The 14,121-nt window shown below is 38.3% G+C and overlaps 1 pseudogene; it reads left to right on the plus strand.

The window, feature by feature from the left end:
- Positions 1-3,538: 3,538 nt before the first annotated feature.
- On the plus strand, positions 3,539-7,801 carry LOC125369409 (annotated as a pseudogene).
- The last annotated feature ends 6,320 nt before the right edge of the window (positions 7,802-14,121 follow it).

Raw genomic sequence — 14,121 nt, forward strand, 5'->3', positions numbered from 1 at the left:
TCATGTAAGATAAGATTGCCAGATGGCAATCTCTTAGGGTTAGCGTGTATTTTGAGAGAGTTCCTCTTCTCCTATATAAAGGAGGATTCGTCTCTCTTGTAGGACAAGTGGGGCAAGGAATAAACACTTATCTTTCTTATCTTTCATGGCTTTCTAATTTCTCTCTACTCTTCTTCTCTATCCTATGGCAATGAATTAGCTGTTGCTACGATCTGTTTCTGTTATAATCCAAAAGGGCTAACTCGACTAACTCGGCTATTCGAGTTTCAAAGAAGCAGAAAGACCCCCATGGCGAGGTGCCTCTTTGGTCTTAGCTTAAAGAAACTCTCTTGCCTTGAGTAAGGATATTCTCCTTGAGTTTACAGCATCAGGATTATAGCATGAATAGCTCTCGGCGTCATCCTGGTAAGAACCCAGACTTCTTCATCACTCTCCCCTTCAAATTAAATGAAGATGTCGCCGGTCCCAATAGTGATGATCTCAAATATACTTTTGTCAGCTCTCTGCCTGATGCCTCACGACCCTTGTTAGGGGGCTGATTGCTCCCTTTCCATGCGTTACTCCATTTTGAGCTAGGGGCAGCACTTCTGCTCTTGGTTTTTAATTGCTTTTCCACCTTTATGGCCATGTGCAACATATCCTCCATCTCTACATAATGCTGCAATTCAATTATGCTAGCAATATCACGATTCAAACCATGCAAAAATCTTGCCATTGTGGCTTCCCTATCCTCATCTATATTGGCTCTAATCATAGCTATCTCCATAGATTGCCAATACTCCTCAACACTCTTACTACCTTGTACTAGATTTTGTAACTTGTTGTACAAATCCCTTTGGTAGTGCGATGGCACAAACCTTTTACGCATAATGCGTTTAACCTCATCCCATGAACCAACTTCGTGTTCCCCGTGACGCCTACGACCACTCACCAATTGATCCCACCAAATGGCAGCATAATCACAAAATTCAACAACAACAAGTTTAACCTTTTTAGACTCACTATAGTTATGACATTCAAAAACCCTTTCAACCTTCTTTTCCCACTCCAAATAAACTTCAGGGTCACTCTTACCATGAAAAGATGGTATTTTCATCTTAATGCTACCCAAATTAGTGTCAATTTTGGGTTGGAGATTATGTCTAGACCCTTTAGACTCACTTTCTTGGTCATTATCAGAACCATCCCCTTTAGACGTTTTAGGCATATCATTCGATAACCTAGTTAATTTGTCATCTTGTTTTTGAAATTGTTTTGTCATATGTTCTACTACATCTCTCAATGTATAAGCTAAATTTTCCAAAGTCAATGATGGTTCAGATGACATGGTTAAACCAAAAGACTAAGAAAGAAAACAAAAAAAAAAGGACGTGATCAAGTGTTATACTCTAGAGGCTTCTTATAGTTAAAGGCAAAACAAGAAAAGATCACTCCCTCACGTGTTTCACTCACAAAGAATTGAATTCCTTATAGAAATTAAATCAAATTGTTCTAGTAATCACAAGAACAAGTTTTTCACAACCTCTTAACATTTATTAATTCTGAAGTTCAATAGAACACTCGTGAATCAATAAAACAAATTATAAGCGTGATACGAACTCGAACCGGATACGTTCAAACACCAAGATAAGTAATGGTGAGAAAATCAAACTGATAAACGCTCTCCCTATTTAAGAGGAAGCACCCTTACCAATAAGTTCGAATTTGTCGTCCCAAGATCTAACTTGAAAGTTTGCAATTGATTATGGAACTAACAAACTTAGCAATAGAACTACTAAGCCCTTTAGTTATAAATAGATGAAGAATGATATGGACATGGCCAAGCTTAAAGATGGACTTGATGGAGAGGACAACAAGAAAACCAAAGATAAAGCTAAGGATCCATTGAGCATGCTACAAGGCCCAATTACAAGGTCAAGGTCCAAGAAGCTACAAGAAGCCTTAATTGGCTATATGCAAGATTGGGCTAGTCAAGGAAGCCCAATCGGTCATGCTAGGATAGGCCCAAGTAAAGACACATCTGAATGGGCTTTATTTAATGTTTTGCAAGTCCAAATACATGAAGACTAATGTGGGCTAATATTTGGGCTGAAATCTCTTCTTTAAGTTCAGAACAATGTTATTGCCTATTTTTCTTATGTGGCAGCTAGGGTTAATAGTTTTACTAGGGTTTATTATGTTAGGTGGCTATAAAAACGCCCCTTAAGTTGTGTTTTAAAAATTGGAATTTTGATAAAATTATAGTAGTTGTTTCCTTTGCATATTTGCTTGAATTCTTGAATTCTTGTTGAATGCATAAACTACTTATCAAGGAATTGATCTATCCTTGTGGCGTGTTAAGGGTTAGGGTTTAAAGAACTTAGTTTTCTTTAGGTTCTGATCTTGATCAACCATACCTTGCAATCTGATTTAAGCGGTTCTTGGGTTTTGAAACTCAATTTGTTCTTGGGTTTCTAAGATAGTAATTCACGGGTTCATAATCATTAGGGTTCGTGGTTCTAATCCTTGGAGGTTCTTAACATTTGGTATCAGAGCTTTGGCTCTTAAATCAGGTTATTTATCCCTTCTCTTTAAGTTATTGTTTGTTTTCCTTGAGTTCTTGATATTGTTCTTGAAGTATTCTTGGTATTCTTGAGATCTACATTGTTTAGTTCTTGATTCTTGTAGTTTTTGATTCTGATTCAAAAAAAAAAAAAAAACGAAACAAGAAAAGAAAAATATCAGATCCGAATTAGCAAAAAAAAAAACAAAAAAAGGAATAGGTCTGATTGGTTTGATTGTCTTTGTTAGTGGAAAAAACGTATTTGGTATTGAAATCATTGTTTTTGGGGTGATTACATAGATATTAGGGTTGTTAAAAGGTTTAGGGAGATTTTCACAATCCTACATAAATAAAGATTTGGTGGCTGTTTGGGAAGATTCAAAGGGACATTAAATTCCAATGACCTGAGCCCTATACATACCATCTTATTTGAATTTATTCAGCTCTAAATTCGTTTTTGTCCTTCATTTATTCTCCTCTTTGTGTGTCTTTTGAGTTTGGGCAGATTTGACACATTTAAAGCATAAAGAGGTAACCTTCTTTCTTGATCAACCTTCTTTGTGATTTTTGCTTCCTAAATCCGTTCCTTCTTTTCCTATTTCAAGCTGAACTGCATCTTTCTTGTTTCTTACATCTAGATTGTTTCTTCATATGTCATTTGCATCCGTTTGAAGTTTTCGCTTGTTTGTAGTCCTAATTTTATTGAAAGCGTGACTAATTGTTTAATTTTCTTGACTTTTGCGTTTTGCCTCAACTAAGCTTTTTAGATCATAATTCTTGGTGCATTACAAGCATTCACATAAGAATCCTTGAAAACAAGCTGAGTGGTGTGAGTTTTCAGCCTTGTGTGATCATTCTTGATTGTGCGAAACACGAGTGACCATCCCCATTAATTGAGAGTAAACACGTGAGGGAGTGTTGGTGAGGTCCTTAATTTCCTTCGATTTTTTTTTTCTTTATTGCATACTAACTCTTATTGCAGCATGTCTAGTGGTTCTAGTGGAGGTAATAATGTGCCAACTACCGGCATACCCACAGCACAAATGCATGAAAATGAGAGGGTGCAACGAAGCATAAGAAATATGAATGAGCAAATGGAGAGGTTGCAACTTGACATGGCAGCCCAACGAAGGGAAATGGCAACCAATCAACAAGCCATTATGGACCAAATTAATGCACTTGCCCGAGGTCTGGGAAATAGGCTTGATGAAGGGGGGAATGTGCAAGGTAATCATGGGCAGCCAATTGGGGTGAATGAGGATAACTTTGATGATGTTGATAGGAACTTAGGTAGTATCAAACTTAGTATTCCTACCTTCTTGGGAAAAACTGATCCGGAGGCATATTTGGAGTGGGAAAAGCGAGTTGACCTTATCTTTGATTGCCATAACTTTTCAGAGGAGAAAAAGGTGAAATTGGTGGTTACCCAATTTAGTGACTATGCTATAGTTTGGTGGGATCAGTTGGTGGTTAGTAGGAGGAGGAACATGGAAGAGCCTATTGGTAGTTGGATTGCACTCAAAACTATCATGAGAAGGCGTTTTGTACCCAGACATTACCATAGGGAGTTACATCAAAGACTCCAATCTTTGAGGCAAGGTACAAGGAGTGTTGAGGATTTTTATAAGGAGATGGAAATGCTCATGACTAGGGCTGATTTGGATGAGGATAGAGAAGCTACCATGGCACGATTCATTGGTGGGCTTAATAAGGAGATTGCTGATAGGGTAGAGTTGCAACATTATGTGGAGCTTGAGGAGTTAGTTCACCTTGCAATTAAGGTGGAAAAGCAACTAAAACCTAGAGGGACAGCAAGGTTTGAATATAAGGGCACTTGAGTGGGAGGCCACATTGGTCTAATTCTTGGAAAGGAGGTAAGAAAGGTGATGATAAGGTTATTCCCAATGACAAGAAAGGGAAAAGCATTTCAGGCAACAAAGACACATCTAAACCCGAAATTAACAAAGAAAAGAATAGAGACATCAAGTGTTTCAAATGCTTGGGGCGTGGCCATATTGCTTCACAATGTCCAAACAAGCGGGCAATGGTGGCTAGAGACCATGGGGAGATTGAAACAGCAAGTGAAGAGAGTGATAATGATGATGAGATACCACAATTGGAAGACGGCAGCGATGATTGCATTGAGGGTCCTATGGGAGGTGAGCTCTTGGTGGCTAGGCGCACACTAAGTGTTCAAATGAAGGAAGATGATACCTTGGAGCAGCAAAGAGACAACATTTTCCACACAAGATGCCATGTACAAGGTAAGACTTGTCTTGTTATTATTGATGGTGGTAGTTGTACAAATGTTGCTAGCACTTTAATGGTTGAAAAATTGGGTCTAAATCTAATTCCACATCCTAGACCTTATAAATTGTTATGGTTAAATAATTGTGGTGAGATCAAAGTGAATAAGCAAGTTGTTGTACCTTTCACAATTGGTAGATATTCGGATGAGGCGCTATGTGATGTAGTGCCAATGCATGCTGGCCATATCTTGTTAGGTAGGCCATGGGAATTTGATACGAGGGCCTTCCATGATGGCTTTCTAAATAGGTACTCATTTGTGAAGGATGGGAGAAAAGTTACTTTGACACCTCTTTCTCCTAAGGAAGTGTATGATGACCAATGTAAGTTGGAAAGAGAGAGGCGTGAGGCTGAAAATAACAAAAAGGAACATGAAAATCCAAAGGGTGAGATTCAGCCTAAAGAGAAAACAAAGGCAAAGGGTAGTTTTTTGGCTAGGGAAAGTGAAGTTAGGCATGCATTTCGTTCAAGTCGGATGTTATTTGTTGTTACTTATAAAGATGTATATTTGAACACTACTGAACTTGATCTTTCCTTGCCGAGTGTGTTTGCTAATCTTTCCCGAGGAAATGCCAAGTGGATTACCTCCTCAAAGAGGGATAGAACATCAAATAGACTTCATACCCGGGGCTTCCATACCAAATAGACCAGCCTATAGAAGTAATCCAGAGGAGACAAAGGAGCTTCAAAGGCAAGTGGAAGAACTGATGTCAAAGGGGTATGTGCGTGAGAGCTTAAGTCCTTGTGCGGTTCCAGTGATTTTGGTTCCAAAGAAGGATGGCACATGGAGAATGTGTGTGGACTGCCGTGCAATCAATAAAATAACGGTAAAGTATCGTCATCCCATTCCTAGGTTAGATGATATGCTTGATGAGTTGCATGGTGCATGTTTGTTTACTAAGATTGATTTGCGTTCTGGTTATTATCAAATTTGCATGAAAACTGGTGATGAGTGGAAAACGGCTTTTAAGACTAAATATGGTCTATATGAGTGGTTAGTTATGCCGTTTGGGCTTACAAATGCACCTAGTACTTTTATGAGGTCGATGAACCATGTCTTGCGTGAGTGTCTTGGTAAATTTGTGGTTGTGTATTTTGATGATATCTTAGTTTATTCCAAGTCCATTGATGATCATGTCATGCATGTGCGTAGGGTTCTAGACATTCTTAGGGTAGAAAAATTGTATGCCAATTTGAAAAAGTGTGCTTTTTGCATGGATAAAGTTAATTTCCTTGGTTTTGTTATTAGTTCAAAGGGGCTCCGAGGTTGATGTGGAGAAAGTGAAAGCAATTAGGGAGTGGCCAACACCTAAAAACATTAGCCAAGTTAGGAGTTTTCATGGCTTGGCTAGTTTCTATAGGAGGTTCATTAAGGACTTTAGTAGTATAGCTGCACCTTTGAATGAAATTGTCAAGAAAAATGTTGGGTTTACTTGGGGTGATGCACAAGAACATGCTTTTAATATGCTTAAAGATAAGTTGTGTGCTGCTCCTTTGTTGGTTTTACCTAACTTTGACAAAACCTTTGAGATTGAGTGTGATGCTAGTGGCATTGGGATTGGGGCTGTTTTGATGCAAGAAGGCAGACCTATATGCTATTTTAGTGAAAAACTAAATGGAGCAGCCCTTCGGTACCCAACCTATGACAAAGAACTCTATGCTTTGGTTTGGGCCTTGCAAACATGGCAACACTATTTATGGCCCAAAGAATTTGTCATCCACACGGATCATGAGAGTTTGAAGCATCTCAAGGGGCAAGACAAACTGAACCGAAGACATGCTAAGTGGATGGAGTTCATTGAGACATTCCCATATGTGATCAAATACAAGAAAGGTAAGGAGAATGTGGTTGCTGATGCACTATCTCGAAGGTATGCTTTACTTACTACTCTTGATTCTAAATTGCTGGGCTTCGAGTTCATAAAAGAGTTGTATGTGAGTGATAATGATTTCAGCGGCATGTTTACAACTTGTGCTAATGGGGCTGTTTCTGCTGATTTTTATGTGTTTGAGGGATTTCTTTTCAAGAAAAATCGCCTTTGTATTCCTAATTATTCTTTGCGGGCTGTATTGGTTAGGGAAGCACATGGGGGCGGTTTAATGGGTCATTTTGGGGTGCAAAAGACTTATGATATTCTGATTGAGCATTTTTATTGGCCATGCATGAAACGTGATGTGCATAAAATTTGTGGTCAATGCATTGTGTGTTTGAAAGCTAAGTCCAAACTGCAACCCCATGGGTTATATACACCTTTACCTATTCCTGATGTTCCTTGGACAGATTTGTCTATGGACTTTGTGCTTGGTTTGCCGAGATCTAGGAAAGGTAGAGATAGTATATTTGTTGTTGTGGATAGGTTTAGTAAAATGGCTCACTTTATCCCTTGCCATAAAAGTGATGATGCTGTCCATATTGCTGATTTGTTTCTTAGAGAAGTTGTGCGTTTGCATGGAGTACCTAAGACCATTGTTAGTGATAGAGATGTTAAATTTCTAAGTCACTTTTGGCGTGTGCTATGGGGTAAGTTAGGAACTAAATTGCTTTATTCTACTACTTGCCATCCACAGACAGATGGACAAACTGAAGTTGTGAATAGGACTTTGATTCAATTGCTTCGTGCTTTGATTTCTAGGAATTTAAAATCTTGGGAGGATTTGTTGCCATATGTTGAATTTGCATATAATAGAGCTGTTCATAGCACTACACACACTTCACCATTTGAAATTGTATATGGTTTTAATCCTTTAACTCCTATTGATTTGATTCATTTGCCTCTTAACAAGCTTGTTAGTGTTGAAGGTTCTTCTAAGGCAGATTTGGTTAAAAAGCTACACAAACAAGTTAAAGAGAGAATTGAGAAGCAAAATGCAAAAGTGGCCGAGAGGGTTAATAAAGGACGAATTCCAATGGTATTCCAACCTGGAGATTGGGTTTGGGTGCATTTTCGCAAAGAAAGGGTCCCAAATCAAAGAAAGTCTAAACTAAGTCCGAGGGGTGATGGTCCATTTCAAGTCCTTGAGAGGATCAATGACAATGCCTACAAGATTGATTTGAAAGGTGAGTATAATGTGAGTGGTACATTTAATGTAGCTGATTTGAGTCCTTTTGATGTAGGTGATGAACTTGATTCGAGGACGAATCATCCTAAAGAAGGAGGGAATGATATGGACATGGCCAAGCTTAAAGATGGACTTGATGGAGAGGACAACAAGAAAACCAAAGATAAAGCTAAGGATCCATTGAGCATGCTACAAGGCCCAATTACAAGGTCAAGGTCCAAGAAGCTACAAGAAGCCTTAATTGGCTATATGCAAGATTGGGCTAGTCAAGGAAGCCCAATCGGTCATGCTAGGATAGGCCCAAGTAAAGACACATCTGAATGGGCTTTATTTAATGTTTTGCAAGTCCAAATACATGAAGACTAATGTGGGCTAATATTTGGGCTGAAATCTCTTCTTTAAGTTCAGAACAATGTTATTGCCTATTTTTCTTATGTGGCAGCTAGGGTTAATAGTTTTACTAGGGTTTATTATGTTAGGTGGCTATAAAAACGCCCCTTAAGTTGTGTTTTAAAAATTGGAATTTTGATAAAATTATAGTAGTAATGCACATGACTCTTACTCCTTATCTCTAAATTACACATGTGAAGGAATATATTCCTTCTTACAAGACTCCAAGACATATAAGTCCAAACGACTTTAATAATATCAACTTTAATAATGGAGACCCTAATAATGACATATGATGCAACCAAAGATGCATCTAAGTCAACTAGCATGGATCCACTAGCCTATGGAGGACCGATGACACGAGCAAGGAGTAAAAGGTTCAAGCAAGCCTTAAATTCTTACTTGGAGCATGTTTTGAAGATGGCTAATGATGGTGCTTTTAATGAAGATAACAACGCCTTGAAGATAGTGACATTAATTGCTATTAATGAAGCTTAAACTTCTGGTCATGGAACAAGGTCAAGGTCAAGGTCAAAGATCAGGGATCAAAGTCAACAGGCTTTCCTAGGGTTTCTAGAAGCATTGGGCCGCACATTAGGGTTTCTAGAAGCATTGGGCCGCACCCTAAGCATTGGGCCGCACATTAGGGTTTCTAGAAGCATTGGAGGTCTCACCTAACCCTAGGGCAGCCACCACTTATGCTTAGAGAAGGAGGCAGCGCATTAGAAGTCTTTTAGGGTTTGATTCTTTATTGCTTATCTCTTAGTCCTTTTTAGGGTTAGAATCATTTCAAAACTCTATAAATAGAGCTATGTATTTCGGCTAAAGGACATAAGATCAATATACATTTCTGAATGAAGTTTAATTTGAGTTGTTAACTCTTATTCCTTAAGGTGTTCCTTATTGAATTTCTTGAGATTAAATTAACTTGTTTGATTTAGTTTCACATCTACATGTTTGATCAATCAATTAACTTTTATTAGTTTCTTGAGTTGTTTGAACATTCTTCATCTATTTATAACTAAAGGGCTTAGTAGTTCTATTGCTAAGTTTGTTAGTTCCATAATCAATTGCAAACTTTCAAGTTAGATCTTGGGGCGACAAATTCGAACTTATTGGTAAGGGTGCTTCCTCTTAAATAGGGAGAGCGTTTATCAGTTTGATTTTCTCACCATTACTTATCTTGGTGTTTGAACGTATCCGGTTCGAGTTCGTATCATTTGATATCGGAGCCAAACTTGTTAGTTGGTTCATTTTTTCAATTAAAGAGTCCGTCTTCTATTTCATCTCAATTTCACATTCGCATCATTATTAAAAAAAAAAGTATACTATTTTCATTGCTGCCCGCATACCAAGGCAGATTTCCAAAAAAAAAAAAAAAAAAAGAAAGGGAAGGAACGGAAAACTAACCCTAACCATTTGTGTTGGGTAGTTCTCGAAGAATTGACTCTTGATTGATTCATTCCGCAATTCCTTTTAATTAATTGGAGCTGTTCTTCATTCTTATAATTCTGATTTGGGTAATTTTGTTTGTTTTCTCTTAAAAAGCTTTTCTTTTGGGTTAATTGAGTCTTGTTCGATTAGTTGTAAGCTTGTTTTGTTCACACGCTTATAATTCGTTTTATTGATTCACGAGTGTTCTATTGAACTTCAGAATTAATAAACGTTAAGAGGTTGTGAAAAACTTGTTCTTGTGATTACTAGAACAATTTGATTTAATTTCTATAAGGAATTCAATTCTTTGTGAGTGAAACACGTGAGGGAGTGATCTTTTCTTGTTTTTGCCTTTAACTATAAGAAGCCTCCAGAGTATAACACTTGATCACGTCCTTTTTTCTTAGTCTTTTGGTTTAACCATGTCATCTGAACCATCATTGACTTTGGAAAATTTAGCTTATACATTGAGAGATGTAGTAGAACATATGACAAAACAATTTCAAAAACAAGATGACAAATTAACTAGGTTATTGAATGATATGCCTAAAACGTCTAGAGGGGATGGTTCTGATAATGACCAAGAAAGTGAGTCTAAAGGGTCTAGACATAATCTCCAACCCAAAATTGACACTAATTTGGGTAGCATTAAGATGAAAATACCATCTTTTCATGGTAAGAGTGACCCCGAAGTTTATTTGGAGTGGGAAAAGAAGGTTGAAAGGGTTTTGAATGTCATAACTATAGTGAGTCTAAAAGGTTAAACTTGCTGTTGTTGAATTTTGTGATTATGCTGCCATTTGGTGGGATCAATTGGTGAGTGGTCGTAGGGCGTCATGGGGAACACGAAGTTGGTTCATGGGATGAGGTTAAACGCATTATGCGTAAAAGGTTTGTGCCATCGCACTACCAAAGGGATTTGTACAACAAGTTACAAAATCTAGTACAAGGTAGTAAGAGTGTTGAGGAGTATTGGCAATCTATGGAGATAGCTATGATTAGAGCCAATATAGATGAGGATAGGGAAGCCACAATGGCAAGATTTTTGCATGGTTTGAATCGTGATATTGCTAACATAATTGAATTGCAGCATTATGTAGAGATGGAGGATATGTTGCACATGGCCATAAAGGTGGAAAAGCAATTAAAAACCAAGAGCAGAAGTGCTGCCCCTAGATCAAAATGGAGTAATGCATGGAAAGGGAGCAACCAGCCCCCTAACAAGGGTCGTGAGGCATCAAAGGACATCAAGCCAGCCCCTAAATTTGATGTTAACACTAAACCAACGACGCAAAGTGACCTCAAATCAAAGAAAGTGCAATGCTTCAAGTGTTTGGGGTATGGACATATATCTTCCCAATGTCCAAACAAGCGAACCATGGCAATTCGAGGTGGTGAAGTGGTCTTTGAGAGTGATGAAGAATCCGAACCAGGTGAGGAGGATTACCTATACATGCCTGAGTTGGAAGAATGTGATGATGTGCAATTGGGTGAGGTTAGTAATGTACTTATAACTTTTAGAGCTCTTAATTTACAACCTATTGATGATGACGCTCAAAGGGAAAACATATTCCATACTACATGTAAAGTACAAAACCATGATGCTAATTGTAGTTTAATCATTGATGGGGGTAGTTGTACTAATGTAGCCAGTGCTATGATGGTTGATAAACTTAGACTTCCAACTATTAAGCATCCTAAGCCATACACCTTGCAATGGCTTAATGATCAAAGTGGGATTAGAGTTACTAAGCAAGTACGGATTGCATTTAGTGTAAAGAAGTATAATGATGAGGTATTATGTGATGTTGTTCCCATGCAAGCATGTCATATGTTGCTAGGTAGACCATGGTTATATGATAGATCTGTAATTCATAATGGTCGAACCAATGCATATTCTCTTGTAATGGATGGAAAACCGTATGTTTTGGCACCATTAAGTCCTAAAGAAGTTTGTGAATTACAAAAAGTTGTAAAGGACCGAATGGAAGCATATGAGAAAGAAAAAAGAAAGTGTGAGAGTGCATATGAAAAAGAAAAGGTGCACAAGCAAAAGGGGAGTTGTGTGGAAAATAATGAGGGGGGAGAGCAACGAGTGGTAAAAGGAGAGTTTAGCGAGGGTTTGCACAAGAATGTGAGCAAAAGAACGAGTAAGGCGCAAGAAAAAGGGGAGGCAAGCGAGAAAAAAGTGAGTTTCTTAGTTAGAGAGCGAGACATGAGAAAGGCTTTGAGTGAAAATAGGCAAGTACTTGTACTTATGTACAAGGAGACTTTATTTAACACTAATAATCTTAACTCTTCTCTTCCTAGTGTGTTTGTAAGTGTTTTGCAGGAATATGACGATGTGTTTCCCGAGGAGTTACCTAGTGGGTTGCCACCACTAAGGGGGATAGAGCACCAAATTGACTTTGTGCCGGGGTCATCCATTCCAAATAGACCAGCCTATAGAGTCAATCCGGAGGAGACCAAAGAGCTGCAACGCCAAGTTGAGGAACTACTAAGTAAAGGTTATGTTAGGGAAAGTCTTAGCCCATGTGCATGGATCCACTAGCCTATGGAGGACCGATGACACGAGCAAGGAGTAAAAGGTTCAAGCAAGCCTTAAATTCTTACTTGGAGCATGTTTTGAAGATGGCTAATGATGGTGCTTTTAATGAAGATAACAACGCCTTGAAGATAGTGACATTAATTGCTATTAATGAAGCTTAAACTTCTGGTCATGGAACAAGGTCAAGGTCAAAGATCAGGGATCAAAGTCAACAGGCTTTCCTAGGGTTTCTAGAAGCATTGGGCCGCACATTAGGGTTTCTAGAAGCATTGGAGGTCTCACCTAACCCTAGGGCAGCCACCACTTATGCTTAGAGAAGGAGGCAGCCGCACATTAGAAGTCTTTTAGGGTTTGATTCTTTATTGCTTATCTCTTAGTCCTTTTTAGGGTTAGAATCATTTCAAAACTCTATAAATAGAGCTATGTATTTCGGCTAAAGGACATAAGATCAATATACATTTCTGAATGAAGTTTAATTTGAGTTGTTAACTCTTATTCCTTAAGGTGTTCCTTATTGAATTTCTTGAGATTAAATTAACTTGTTTGATTTAGTTTCACATCTACATGTTTGATCAATCAATTAACTTTTTATTAGTTTCTTGAGTTGTTTGAACATTCTTCATCTATTTATAACTAAAGGGCTTAGTAGTTCTATTGCTAAGTTTGTTAGTTCCATAATCAATTGCAAACTTTCAAGTTAGATCTTGGGGCGACAAATTCGAACTTATTGGTAAGGGTGCTTCCTCTTAAATAGGGAGAGCGTTTATCAGTTTGATTTTCTCACCATTACTTATCTTGGTGTTTGAACGTATCCGGTTCGAGTTCGTATCAACATATAAGGCCAAAACATCAACTTTAATAATGGAGACCCTAATAATGACATATAAGGCCAAACGACTCTAAATGATGGGGACCATAATATAGAATCTTGCTGTTGGGAGTGCATTATGACATCACTTGTTTTGTCTGTTTGTGGATCCACACTCTGAGTAGTTATCATCAGAATCATCTGAGTCACTATCTCTATAGCTTTGACGCCTTCCCCTTGATGGGTTGGGCCTGCTAGTTGGACAAGGCCTAGAAGGCCTTAAAGGTGTCATTTGGGCCAAAAGTTGTGAGGCTGGGAGAAGAGATTCTTCTAGTTGTGACCATGGTTCCTAAAAGGCTGGATTCATTGACATTGAAGACGTAGTTTCAGATTGTTGCCTAGCTGGAGGTGACTGTATTGAAGAGGTTGAAGTGAACAACCATCTTTGATTTGAGGATTGTCTTTGCATGTTGATGACTGGAATCACCTCATTAGCTGTATGATTTAGCTCATTTCCTTTGTGAAGTAAAGCATGTTTAATGACAAGGGGCATCTCTTCAAAATGTCCGGGGAGAGTTCTCCATTCTGTAATGTCTGTTGAAACAGTGTCATTTGAGTTGTGTCGCTGATGGAGAAAGAGGATGGTATGGTAGGTCAAAGCCTTATCATGATCTGCCATGTGGAGAAGACCTGCTTGGTTTACCAACCTTCTGAGCCTGTATTGCCATGCCTGCTGATTGTCAAATAGTAGGAAAAATTGCCAGGCTGGATGTGACTCATTCTCTTCTCTGTGTAAGAACCATAAGGTTTGTAACAATGGTAGTTCTATAGGAAGATGATACAGACATGTGAGGTACCAAAGATACCAGAACTGTTCAGAAGTTGAAGGAAACGTTTCTGTAATAGTGGGGAAAAGTTTCCAAGGGAATGAGGCAGAAAAATCTTCTGGATTTGGTACGATAGTCTGATAGAAGGCTAGGATATGTCTATAGACCCAAAGTTCAAATTCTTGTATAGACATTCCTTCAGGTT

The sequence above is a fragment of the Ricinus communis genome, chromosome 1, assembly GCF_019578655.1.
Source record: "Ricinus communis isolate WT05 ecotype wild-type chromosome 1, ASM1957865v1, whole genome shotgun sequence".
Lineage (NCBI taxonomy): Eukaryota > Viridiplantae > Streptophyta > Magnoliopsida > Malpighiales > Euphorbiaceae > Ricinus > Ricinus communis.